The sequence below is a fragment of the Polyodon spathula genome, chromosome 10 (assembly GCF_017654505.1).
Source record: "Polyodon spathula isolate WHYD16114869_AA chromosome 10, ASM1765450v1, whole genome shotgun sequence".
NCBI classification, from domain to species: Eukaryota; Metazoa; Chordata; class Actinopteri; order Acipenseriformes; family Polyodontidae; genus Polyodon; species Polyodon spathula.
In genome coordinates this window covers 18012724-18026611 of record NC_054543.1, presented here as the reverse complement: position 1 = coordinate 18026611, position 13888 = coordinate 18012724, and positions in this window count along the sequence as shown.

Below are 13888 nucleotides of genomic sequence, written 5' to 3'. Positions count from 1 at the left end.
AACCCCTTCTATTTCCTCACCACTCTCTTGTATAAAGAAGTGTTTCCTTCTCTCTGCCCTCCCTACCTCTTTATTTCCAGCGTTACCCTCTGGTCCTGATTAATGTGCTGCATTAAAAGTATTGGTTAGGGTGAACTTTGTCAACTCCTTTTAGAAGATTAGAAGGAAAGGAAGAGCCAGCCCAACAGGCAGGACAAAAGAGGAGGAGGGGTAGCACTATACACAATGGAGTCAATGAGGTCACAAATGGAGATTAGACAAAGGGGCATTCAGAACAGAAAATAGGAGGCACTTTTTTACACAGAGAATCGTGAGGGTCTGGAATCAACTCCCAAGTAATGCTGTTGAAGCCGACACCCTAGGATCCTTCCAGAAGCTGCTTGATGAGATTCTGGGATCAATAAGCTACTAACAACCAAACAAGCAAGATGAGCAGAATGGCCTCCTCTCATTTTGTAAACTTTATGGTCTTAACAAGTCCACAAAGCCAGGTTGCCAGGGATCTTTGCACAGAAGGAATAATAACTTATCCTGCTCCCCATTTTTTAATAAACTGCTTAGGTGGTGGCCTGTCTGGTAAACCTCTGATAAACTTTCAAATGGTTCTGGTTATAAACATATATTTTACGTAACATGTGAGGTCAAGTTTAAATAGAAATGTACACTAATCAAATACATAATTGAAAATGAAAAAGCAGCACAATAAGGTTCCATTTGTTATTCGTCAAGGTACCGTTGTTCAATTTGTGGGAAGTTACGTATCTGTGCTATTGTTAGATTAACGTTTTGTCCAAAAACTAAATAAAAACAAATATAAAAGAATACTACATGCGTCATGCTTTATAAAGTATGTAAAAAACATTGGGTCCTATCAGATTAATAACCTTTAATGTACATTACATATAATACTAATCACTTCAGAATATTATTTGTCAAAATACTCTATTGCTATTGTTCTTATTAATTAGAATTACACAATTAAAAAAAACTAAACAATAATACTTTTTTACTACCGTATTAAAGTGAGTATTGACTACCTAGTAGTGTTTATGAGTGTTCAGTATATTCCCCTGCAAACATGTTTGTGTTTTCCCCTGCATTTGTATATAAAAAAAATTAAACAAAACAAAAAAACCTGCAAGCATTTGGTTGTCAAGTACAGCTCAATAAAAAAAAAAAAAAAAAAAAAACCCAAACAAAACCACACATTTAAACAAATGCCATTTTAGTTTTTAGAAATCAAACTTATAACATGCAATGTTTCCCATTTAAAGCGTAGAGTTTATGATACATGTCTATCTTAAATAAATACATTTAACATTGTAATCTTGCTACCAAACATTTTTTAGGGTGATCTTAAAATAGTACACAACAAATGTTCCTATGCTTCAGTATATAAAGATGCTTATTTATTCATTACATTTGTATACATCTATACAAAACAAACTGTTGGGAGATACATAAGTGCTAAAATGGACTTGAACAAAATAAATGGAAACTATGTATTTTAAATTTAGATCTTTAATATTTCCCTATATCTATCATCTCTATTTATTTCCCAGAAATATGAACTCAATCAAACAGGGACTTTACCCAATCTCACATAATAACAATTCTTTATAGGCTATCCACATGCATTTTATCATACAGATCTTAAAACCATATTACAAGTCTGGCTTCTGGGAATTTTTCATTTGCCACCCAAGGCATTAAGGGGGTCGTCAGAAATGCTGTGGCACATTCTGTCAGTAGTTTCCATTGCTGGTTGGCTGACTTGATTTGGACTGGGGCTTTGAAGAACTCTTTTGTGCTACCAGATGAAAAGATGTCATCTGAAAAAAAAGAAACAAAATGTTAATCTGGCAAATGCATCAATCCACTTATTATGTTTCAGTTGTATTTACAGTCTAGGAATTACCAGTGCATCACATGGTTCTGACAAGAATCAATAATTTAGCAATAAAGAATATATTTTTAGAAAATGATTGATTCCTAAACAATTTAGGGTGGATAAGTAATTATGATTTAAAACATAGGCTACATACAAACACCTACATGTACAGCTATGACCAAAGGTTTTTCATCACCCTATAGAATTAACTTGTTTCATAAATTCGAATGAAACCTGCTGAACAATGCTATGTTAACATACTGAATTGCATACCACTTTGCAGTTTTCCTCCATATTCTTAATGAAAGTTAACAAAATTTCAAAATGTGACATTTCGAAATCTAACTGTACTGCGATTATGGCCTCTGGTAAACTTTTGCAATATCATTTTGTAGTTTCTTTGATAACATGATGTTAAATATCTAAATTATGCTCATTTGTTATTTATGGTCTCAATCCTAAAATTCTAGGTGATGCAAATCTTTTGGCGTACAATGTTTATATAGCAATGCAAACAAGAAGTCTGGCATGTTATGGTGTCTAATATTTGGTATTGAAAGTATGGCACCGCATATTGCTTAAGTAAAAGCATGCTGGTTTGCAAGAGTTATAAAACATTCATTTTAGTAGTTCTTTAACAGCTTTTTTGAGATGCAAGTGTTATTTGCTATTTTGTTTCCTGTGAATATAAATCACTCACCCATATCATCTTTAAATATAGATTTTGTTTCTATTTTCTTCTTTGCCTTATTTTCTTTTGGTTTTATTGTTGTCAGGTCAGCAAATATGTCAACGTTTCCATCAAACAAGGAATCAAGGACTTTCTCTTTAGATTTTTTTAGGTGGCTTAGCAACTTATGTTTCAAAGATGTCATCCTAGAAAAAAAACAAATAATAATAATAATAATAATAAATTAAAAAAAAAACATTTATTACCTTACAGCAATTATGTAAAGCCCTGGTAAATCAAATCAATTTAAAAGTGCTAACATATAATAGGAGTCTAATTTCTCCAAAATGGACCCATGCCACTTATTTTTTATTATTTATACAGAAATAATTGTGCAATTGTATTTTAACAACTCTAAAGTTGTGGACTAGTTACCTAGTTGAGAAGTGAATACTCAAATTACCACTTCACAGTATGATTTCAAAAAAGCCATATAAACCCATTAAAAAAAAAATAAAAGTTTCATTCAGAATTGCATTACTATCCTCTGCAGCAGTTACATGTTGCTGCAATCCAAGTCTATACCCTATTATACCCCTAGCTTTAACTTTGAATGTTAAGAAAGTTTTGAATTATGAGAAAATACAAAATGAAAGTAGGTGTTGATTTATTCAACGATACAGCCTGTGTGGCAGAGCAAAGCTCTGCCCTTTTAAATTGGCAGGGATGGGGTTAACTTCCCCTGCCTGCCTGGGTTTATTATGTTCAGGTGGCTGGGGTTGATTAGTTGATTAGGTTGATTAACGATCAATCAGCGCCCAGCCACCTGATATAAAAGGAGGCCTCTGCTTCTCATTTGGGGAGAGGGAGCTGAGGAAGCAGGTTGGTGTGTTGTGTGTGTGTGTGTGTGTGTGTGTGTGTGTGGTGTGTGTGTGTGTGTGTGTGTGTGTGTGTGTGTGTGTGTGTGTGTGTGTGTGTGTGTGTGTGTGTGTGTGTGTGTGTGTGTGTTGTGTGTGTGTGTTGTGTGTGTGTGTGTTTTTTTTTTTTTTTGGTTGTTTGGAATCCAGTGAAGGCATTGCCCAGCCTGGAAACCTTTATTTTTGTAAGTTTTGCTTTTTGTCTTTCTTTGTGTTTAAATTGTTTTGTTTTGGCCCTTGTGCCCTTTCATTTTGTGTTTATTTATAATAAAATAGTTATTTTTTTTGAACTGCAGTCTGTCTCTGGGCCTCTATCCACTCGCCAGCCTGCCACATTTGGTGTCAGAAGTGGGATAGCGCCACCTAGAGGCTCAGAGCAGTATTTTTGTTTTGTTTTGTGGAATTTTTGGGATAAATTTTTTTTTTTTTTTTTTAAAAAAAAAAAAATAAAAAAAAATGGGAAAGAGCAGACAGCGGCAAAGGCAGGAAAAGCAGCAGCAGCTGAAGAAATGTAAGCTGCTGCAGCCACCGCTGGAGGACCCGGCCAGCCTCTTCCCCTGGTGTTCCTGGTGTGGGAAGGAGGACCATCGTTGGCGGTCCTGCCCAGACGTGCCACCGGCAAACTGGTGTGGCCGGTGTGAGGAGGACGGCCACAACTGGGCAGGATGCCCCTACAACCAGGCCCAGGAAGAGGTGCCGTGTTCACCCCGGGCATCAGGGGCCACCCCACTACCTCCAGCACCACCACCTTCACCACCGTCCCAGGAGATCTGGGACTGGTTGATGCACCCTGAGGCAGACCTCGTCCACGATCTCCCCATAGTTATCAACACGCTGTGGCGTCGAGATGGGGAGAGGTGGGAACAGTGGGAGGAACAACACCACCCAGCCTCCTTCCCAGAGGTTGCCCTCATGGTGGTTAATTACCTGGCGGTAGACATGGGAGATGCCCCGGTCACTCCAATAAGCCGCCTTCCCGAGAGCCAGGTGAGCCGCCTTCCCGAGAGCCAGAGAGGGAGGGGTGAGCCGCCTTCCCAGAGCCAGAGAGGGGTGAGCCGCCTTCGTCGCTCCCAGAGCCAGAGAGGGGTGAGGAGCCTCCGTCGCTCCCAGAGCCAGAGAGGGGTGAGGAGCCGCCGTCGCTCCCAGAGCCAGAGAGGGGTGAGGATCCGCCGTCGCTCCCAGAGCCAGAGAGGGGTGAGGAGCCGCCGTCGCTCCCAGAGCCAGAGAGGGGTGAGGAGCCGCCGTCGCTCCCAGAGCCAGAGAGGGGTGAGGAGCCGCCGTCGCTCCCAGAGCCAGAGAGGGGTGAGGAGCCGCCGTCGCTCCCAGAGCCAGAGAGGGGTGAGGAGCCGCCGTCGCCGCCCCAGAGCCACCAGAGGGAGCCGGGCCGCCGCCGCCGCCGCCGCCGCCGCCAGAGGGGCCGCCGCCGCCGCCTCCGCCACCAGAGGGAGCCGGGCCGCCGCCGCCACCAGAGGGAGCCGGGCCGCCGCCAGCCAGAGGGAGCCGGGCCGCCGGGCCGCCGCCGCCTCCGCCACCAGAGGGAACCGGGCCGCCGTCGCCATGCTACCTTGGACATTCGGGGCCCCCTCAACCAAAGAAGGCTTGGGGGCTCCGACATCAACCCCGCCCACCACCACCCACCATAACAGCCCACCCAAGGGACATAATTGGACTCTTGGGGGTGGGGAGGGTGGGGGGAAGGGGGGAGTTGGCCGATTGCAGCCGGTGTACGTTGTACATGGGGGGAGGTGTGTGGCAGAGCAAAGCTCTGCCCTTTTAAATTGGCAGGGATGGGGTTAACTTCCCCTGCCTGCCTGGGTTTATTATGTTCAGGTGGCTGGGGTTTAGATTAGGTTAATTAACGATCAATCAGCGCCCAGCCACCTGATATAAAAGGAGGCCTCTGCTTCTCATTTGGGGAGAGGGAGCTGAGGAAGCAGGATGGTTTTTTTTTTGGTTGTTTGGAGAGCTTGAATCCAGTGAAGGCATTGCCCAGCCTGGAGATTGTTATTTTTTGTAAGTTTTGCTTTTTGTCTTTCTTTGTTTAAATTGTTTTGTTTTGGCCCTTGTGCCCTTTCATTTTGTGTTTATTTATAATAAAATAGTTATTTTTTTGAACTGCAGTCTGTCTCTGGGCCTCTATCCACTCGCTAGCCTGCCACAGCCTGTGACTTCTGGATTACTGTATATGATGAACCCTGCATTTAATAGCTGTTCCAGTTACAAGCTTGTTCACTGAACTGAATTTTCTGTCAAATATTAACAAGGAACTGCAATTAAAACAATTAAAGATTATCCCTTTGTTAATTTGATTGTACTTTTTAAAAATATATTGTACTAATTGTAAAGAAATACCTCAAAAATAAATTGTTTTGGCAGTTTGGACTGCTTCTCTGCAACAGGCTTTGAGTCTTTAACTGTTGTTCTTTTCCCAGCTCCGAACAGACAGTCTTCATCCTCTAGGAATGGACTTGGCTTCCTTTTGAGCTCTTCTGCTTAGACAAGACGACAACATCTCCTTGATCATCAAATATGGAATGGACCGTTTCTTTCTTCTCAGGTTGGGGCTGAGGCTTTGTTGTATTCAAAGTTTTCTGGTTCTGTTTTAGGGGCAGCTGCCGGTTTCAGTGCCATAATTGAGGCAAACAGATCAGAACCAAAGAGGTCATTGGTAACCTCAGGCAGCTTTGGCTTGGTATCCTCGATGTGGACAAGTTTGTTATCCACTGTGGGCAGTTGAGATACTGCTGGATTGAGGAAACGTTGCTTTTCAGCATGAACAGTTTCTGTGGTGTCAGCTGGTCTTGTGCTTACAGCACAGCTGCTGGCTTCTGCCTCTGAAATACTCTGAGCATCTCCATACACTTTTACTTCAGACAGCTGAGCAGCCAAGTGCCTAGCTTCTCTTTTGAGGTCTTCGTTTTCCAGTTACTTTAGCACGACTCTAAGCAGGAAAAGTGATGTCAATGAAGTAACTGTAACTGAAAGCAAGGCAATATCATAACCCCAAGAAGATTTTCTGTTTTTATCAGCCTAATGCTCTGCCTTTGGCATCAAATAATTTGTTAACTATAACTGCTTAACTTGTTGTTCAAGACATCTAATGATTTTGAAGTTGACAGAAACAGTAACATAAGAACCTAAGAATTTAGGAATGAGAGGCCACCATTCAGCCCATTTATGTTTGTCTGCTTCCTAGTAGCCGATTGATCTCAAAACTTTGTCTTGAAGGAACCAACTGATTCTGCCTAAACAACATGACTAGGTAACACATTCCATACCCTCCCTCTTTGTCGAAGTTATTTTAATTTTACATCACTTATCAGGTCTTCCCTTCAAAATGTCTTATGAATTCACATCAGTGGCTTCAATCCAAGAATCAGAATCATTTCATTGGTTTCCAACTCCAAAGTTCAGTGTTTTGATCATGTGCTTTGGTTCATCAGTCACAGGTTCAGAGGGGAAGGAACAGGTTTATGAATATGCATGACAAGCCCCATATACAGTGCCTATAGAAAGTCTACAACCCCTTTCACAATTGTCACCTTTTGCCTTACAGCCTGGAATAAAAATGCATTGAAAATAGTGTTTTTTTCCTTCATTTATCTACAAATCCTACCCCACAACTTCCAAGTGAAAAAATTTAGAAATTTGTAGAAAATTAATTAAAAATAAAAACTGAAATAGCTTGGTTGGATAAGTGTTCACCCCCCTTGTAATAGCAATCCTAAATTAGCTCAAGTGCAACCAATCGCCTTTAAAATCACATACCAGTTAAGTGGCCTCCACCGGTGTTAAATTGTAGTGATTCACATGATTTCAGGATAAATTCAGCAGTTTCTGTAGGTTCCCACTGCATTTCAAAGCAAAAACTCAACCATGAGCACCATGGTGCTTTCAAAAGAACTCCGGGACAAAGCTGTTGAAAGGCACAGATCAGGCGATGGGTATAAAAAAAAAAAATCAAAAGGCCTTGAATATCCCTTGGAGCACAATCAAGATGATTAAGAAGTGGAAGGTGTATGGCACATCCAAGACCCTGCCTAGATCAAGCCGTCCCTCCAAACTGGATGACAGAGCAAGGAGACTGATCAGAGAGGCTACCAAGAGGCCAATGGCAACTTTGCCAGAGCTACAGGCTTTTATGGCCAAGACTGGTCAAAGTGTGCATGTGACAATAATATCCCAAGCACTCCACAAATCTGGCCTGTATGGTAGGGTGGCAAGAAGGAAGCCGTTACTCAAGAAAACCCACCTTGAATCCTGTTTGAAGTATGTAAAAAAACTCAGGAGATTCTGTAGCCATGTGGCAAAAAAATGTGGTCTGACAAAACTAAAATGGAACTTTTTGGCCTAAATATTTGGCACAAACCCAACACGGCGCATCACCCAAAGCACACCATCCCCACTGTGAAGGATGGTGGTGGCACCATCATGTTATGGGGATGTTTCTCATCAACAGGGACTGGGGCACTTGTTAGGATAGAAGGGAAAATGAATGGAGCAAAGTACAATGAAGTCCTTGAGGAAAACCTGCTGTCCTCTGCAAGAAAGCTGAAACTGGAACGGAAGTTCACCTTTCAGCATAACAACGACCCAAAGCACACAGCCAAAGCTACACTGAAGTAGCTAAGGAACAAAAAGGTAAATGTCCCCGACCTAAATCCAGTCATGACTTGAAGATTGCTGTCCATCAACGCTCCCCAAGGAACTTGATAGAGCTTGAACAGTTTTGTAAAGAATGGTCACATATTGCCAAGTCTAGGTGTACAAAGTTGGTAGAGATCTATCCCAAGTTGGTAGAGATCTTTCACCAAGTATCAAATGCATGAAAGTATGAGGCTTTTCAACAATAATGCTGGTGAACGTAATGTGTTGTGTTAAACCCTACAGCCTGTTTAATAACACTAACTACTTTTAAGATTTGAGACTTGCATCATGCTTATGTGCAATCAGCATCCTAATTTCGTATTCGATTATATTAGACATTTATCAACAATAATCAAGGCATTGACATTTTAGTTTAAAAAAAAAACAACAAAACATTAGAGATTTTTATTTTGAACAGAAGATCCAATAATTAAAACACTGCTGTGCATAATAATTAGACAAAAAGGCACAACTTACAATCAAATTAGAACAATTCTGATTGTAAAAAGAGAAATAAAAGGACTTAACTGAAAAAAATATGCATCCGTCTGCATCAGATGTCCCTTTAACATTGTAATAATAATAAAAAAAAAAAAACTACATTTTAATAGAAGTCATTTTTATCTAAAATACGGTCGTTCATTACGGTTAAGATTTTATGTCCAAAAGTGAAGCAAAACATTTGAATTAATCTCACAAATCCTGACTAATTTAACTACTGCACTAAATTCAGCTTCTTTTTATATAATATTGCCATATCATCCAAACACAATATGCTGTGAAATAAAAGGTAAATCAGTAGATGCAATAGATAAAAACAACAACTTATTGCCTTAATTTTTTTAAAATCAAGAAAATAATACAATAGACCGACTTCTGATTCGGCTTGTCCAATGAGAATGTAGAGGCCTAGTGTGTATCCTAGCAAAGCTCTAATCTACCTTACGAGCACTAAACGAAGCACTCTCTCACACAACAAGGTTTTAATACAAACTGGCAACAGGAGACTTCAAACTGGGTTCTAATTTGATGCATCGATTCACCAATATGTAATCGAAACTCTGGAATTCAAGGACAGATGACCAATAATCGATGCATCGATTAATTGTTGCACCCCTAATCATGCTGCCCTCAGATCCTAATTCTTCTTTGTTCCAGGCTAAACAGATTCAGTCTATCCTTATAGTTCATTCCTTTAAACCCTGAGATTAGTCTGGTTGCTCTTCACTGGACTCCTTCCAGAGCCACAATGTCAATTTGTTACTGTGGTGATGAGAATTCAACACAGTACTCCAAGTGTGCTCTAACAGTGCATTGTACAGCCTCTTCTTAACCTCCTTTGTTTTGCCTATAAAAGTAGTATTAAAAGTTCCTGTCTGGGTAAGAAGAATGTAGCAGTTAAAATAGGAATTCTGTATTTGCTAATCACAACTGAGAGTAACATCCAGCTGCCCCCTTTTTCAGATTTAAAAGCACTTGCATTATTGAGCAGAATTCAATTATACACCAAATCTAATGAATATCTGAACATTTGAGCACACTGTAGCACAATGGACAACATATTTATTTGCAATACTTTTAGTTGCAAGTTTGAATCTCATTCCCAGATGGTTACACACACATTATATATATATATATATATATATATATATATATATATATATATATATATATATATATATATATATATATACTATTGGTTTCTAAGGACTGCATGGTTTTGGAGAAATGTTTTTTAATATACACATTTTGGTTCAAGAAGTAGTTATGCTTTTGACATAATGTGTCTTTAAAATTTCTAACTGCAGGGCTCCTAAAAGGATAGAGACAATATTTACAATGTAACCTACCTTACAGTTTGTAGCACTTGGGCTTGAGCTAGAGAATCAAAGCTGACTCCCACCTCCCATGACGAGGCAGCAGCAACCTGCGTCCCCTCGGAGCGTAGGTCCCCCACACCTACACTCACAGCTCCTGGGATGCGAGGGGCAGAGCCAGGGAGGAGACTGGCTGGGTTAATTGCCAAATTAACCTGTAGAAGGGAGACACAGAAATTAATAGCAAGGTGATTATTTTCTTCTCTGCAGTTTTTTGCAAAAGGATTGTATTAATACAGTAACATTAAAAAGGAGAAACAGAACAGTGATAAAGAATCAAATTTAACAGAAGTGTAGGCATTGTAGTGTTTTTGTATTATGTGGAGGCAGGGTATTGTACTACTGTATTAGTGCAACCTTTGAAAAGGTTCAGATTTTATTTAAATCTCAATTGTAGCCTTACTTTCCTACTGCTATCAAGTTACAACAATTAATGACCTTCTTAACAATTAAACAAATATGAAGGCATCGTAAAACCTCGATTATCCGAATACCTCTATTAACCAAACAGCCCCCTAGTAATGTGTCCTGTTGTGTGCAATTCTCTTCGGCCGCATTGGGATAGAACATCATTTCTGATCATACAGAAACATGTTCCCCACTTTGGTTGGAATGCTAATGATACTTATAGTATAAATTAATTACACTTATTTGTAAATGTTGTAATAAGTCACTCAATTTTGCAAATATACAACTGGACATTTTTGCTGCAAGAAAAAATTGTTTATTAAGGCAACAAACAATACAAAGTTGTACTAAAAAAAAAAAAAATCTATACTGTGTTGGCTAACATGAAAAAACAAAAACATTTGTAACAGATCAACACAGAAATGTAATCCGACAGACACTAAAAAGTGTAAATAACACACAGTCTCAGAACGCTCCTTACCTCATTTTCTTCAGCCTTGGTCAGTGCTGTGGCTTCTCTCTTTGGCTCTGGAGATTTACTAACAGCCTTCTCATATGATTCAGCTTTACTATCTTTAACAGATGTCGATAGCTTCTTTTCTGGTTGTTTCTAAATTTCAAAATAATGGTGTAAGCAACCTTGACACAAATGACATTCCAGAAAGTACAGCATATGGAAATAGAATAAAAAAGGTGCAAATAACATTTATTTTTGCTACTGTGATTCTAGGTGTGTCTTCCAATGTCTTACAGTTTGAATAAATAGCACCACAGAAAAAGAAACAGTGCTATATTTGCCACATTGTTTCTTGTATTTGCTTGAATTGGTGAAATATTACCAATGATTGCTTTGGTTTTACAACACTGAAGAGGTCTTCTTCATTATCTCCAAACAAACCAGGTGCTGCTATAGGTGATTTGGCAGGCTTTGAAGTCTGGAAATAAAGGTATTTCCATGATCACTTATTGTAAAATAAAATAATAAGACAGAGGCTTTTTTATGTAGTGTATCAGTTAAGTACAGTATGCACAATTTTCTGCTTTTTATTTCAAAACAACTTCCTGGTAATGTGTTAATATGTATTCCTAAATGGACATTACACCAATAATCCCCTAAATCATGCATAATAATATAACGGTCAAGTACAAAACTAATGTGACCTCATTCCTGCACTCACAGGAAAAGGGAGCATGTTCAGTTGTAGGACTGTTAAAAGGGATCAGAATTTCACCTAGCAAGTTGGGCTGCATATTTAAAATCTAATTGCCTAATATTTAGCAATACTAAATTCAAGGAAAATACATTTGATCTAGAAATATTCTTTGTTCAGTTATTAATATTTGTTTAACTTTGTGTGTTTAAATGCTTCAAAATTCAGATGGATGTTGTTTATCGAAACATGGATAACACATATGATAACAATACCTTGCCCTGCAAGAAGTTCCATCTTTTTTTTTTTTTTAAAGTAAAACATAAGTGTTGAATTGGGTGAAGATTTTGTTGACTACTAACCACTGAGTCCAAATGTAACCAAACAAGTGCATTTTACTTGGATGTCGGCCACATTTGATTTCGAGACCTTTAGAACTAAAAGGCTATTGCATTAACCAGCAGCACCATCTAGCCGCCCATTTTAGCTTGGAGTCTAATCAAAACTATATTTACCTTCACAGCTTTGCTAAAAAGATCATCGTCACCAGCAGCATCTAGCAAGGGTGCTTTCGCAGCAGAAGACCAAATTGTTTCTTGCAGTTTTGCAGCAGATTTTTCAGATGTCTAGAAGAGAAGGACCAATTTAAAATGAGTTCAAATTAGCAACCATTCTGGTTGACAAAGCAGTTTGTGCACCTGAACATTTTGCAACAAAAGCAAACTTACTTTAGCTTTGCAGTCTGGTGTGAAGGGTCTTATTGCTTTTAGAATTCAACGTTACACAATACTTCAGTCATCTTTTTCTTTTTTAGTTTTGGTTTTCTGTTTTTAGTGTGTCCTTCCTCATTAATGCTAATGACCCTGCAATCCACCTCTATACGCCAACAGGGGGTGATTGAATAACTGACCCTAAACTGACATATTAAGGACTGCTCCAAAGAAACAGAGCTAGGGCACTTATTCAGACTGGTATGATGTAGGAATGTCTTGATAGTTAGCTGATCAAGTGCTCAAAGTCTGAACCTGTCAATTTTGTGTCTGCAAAACAATAAAAGTCTACATCAGCGGATGACAAAAAAAAAAGACTACTTAGGAATTGTTTGTCCTGTAAGATGGAGTTTCACTCACTTTTGCAGCGCTGCAGCAGAGAACAAAGAACTGAAGAGGACTAAAATTAAACTTGTGAGACAATGTTTGGTAATTCTGTGAAAATTTCTAAAGGAGACCCAAGTTAACTTGCTGCATTACTTTTTAAAAGTCCAAAACAGTGCCATTTTTGCATGAGCCAGGCTGCAGATAGATGTCATAGCTATGTAGTGCTCATCTGTTTTCTCAAGGAGTTTTACCGACTGTAGGTTTATTATTAAACAACAATTTCTTGTCTTCATCATCATTCTCTTCTTTGAGTAGCAGAGAAGCCCTTTGAGGCTTCTTTTGTCTACAGAAAAGACAACTTGAGCTTCAATATAATTTTAATCAATAATACATGTGAAAAATAAAGGTTATTATCCAATGAATGAGCCGATGGGCTGATAACCCTCTGATTGTTCACTGCATTAATGGGTGATCTCCACAGACAAGCAGAAAGGGATGGGAAGCCGTGCAGAAAAAGTAACATGCAGAGAGTGGAGGGAACCTGTGATTTAGGAATTCGATAGATACTTATTTGTAGTGACAGAGGCACAATGTCACTCATCACAGATAAGACTGCATGTAAGACACACACACCATCAGGTTTGATTATTTTGACTACAGTACACAGCAATGGTACGTTGATATTCTGAAAGCTGCTATATGCAGCTGATTTTTTTCTACAATGGTAAAAACTACAAAACCAATAGTTACTATTAAAGAGTTTCAAAATTGGACCGCCTTAAAGTTCTTTGTAAACCGCAATGTTAAGATGAAAGCAGTTCTGTTTTTTTTTTTTTAATTATGCCATGATTTTTCATACAGGAGTACATGGGTGAATGTGGCCAATGTTTCTTTTGACTGAAACTCCTGGGGCAAGACAAAGTTTTTGCCCAGAGTCCACATAAGTCCCCTTAAGCTCTGGGGTTGCTCTCAGATGCATTCAGAGCCATTTCGGACCACTTTGTCAGAAGCAAATTAGAACTTGACTTTGTAGAAAACAGAATTCAGAAATTACTTCATATACAACTTGTCATTTTACCAGATGGATCAGCCTGATAAATCACACATGAGGCTAGTTAAACAATTTTTTAAATGTTACTGATCAAACCTTTTACATGTATGCTCAATGCTGATAACTAATAACCAACTATAAAAAAAAAGTTTTTGCATTAACAGTTTAACTGTATAATA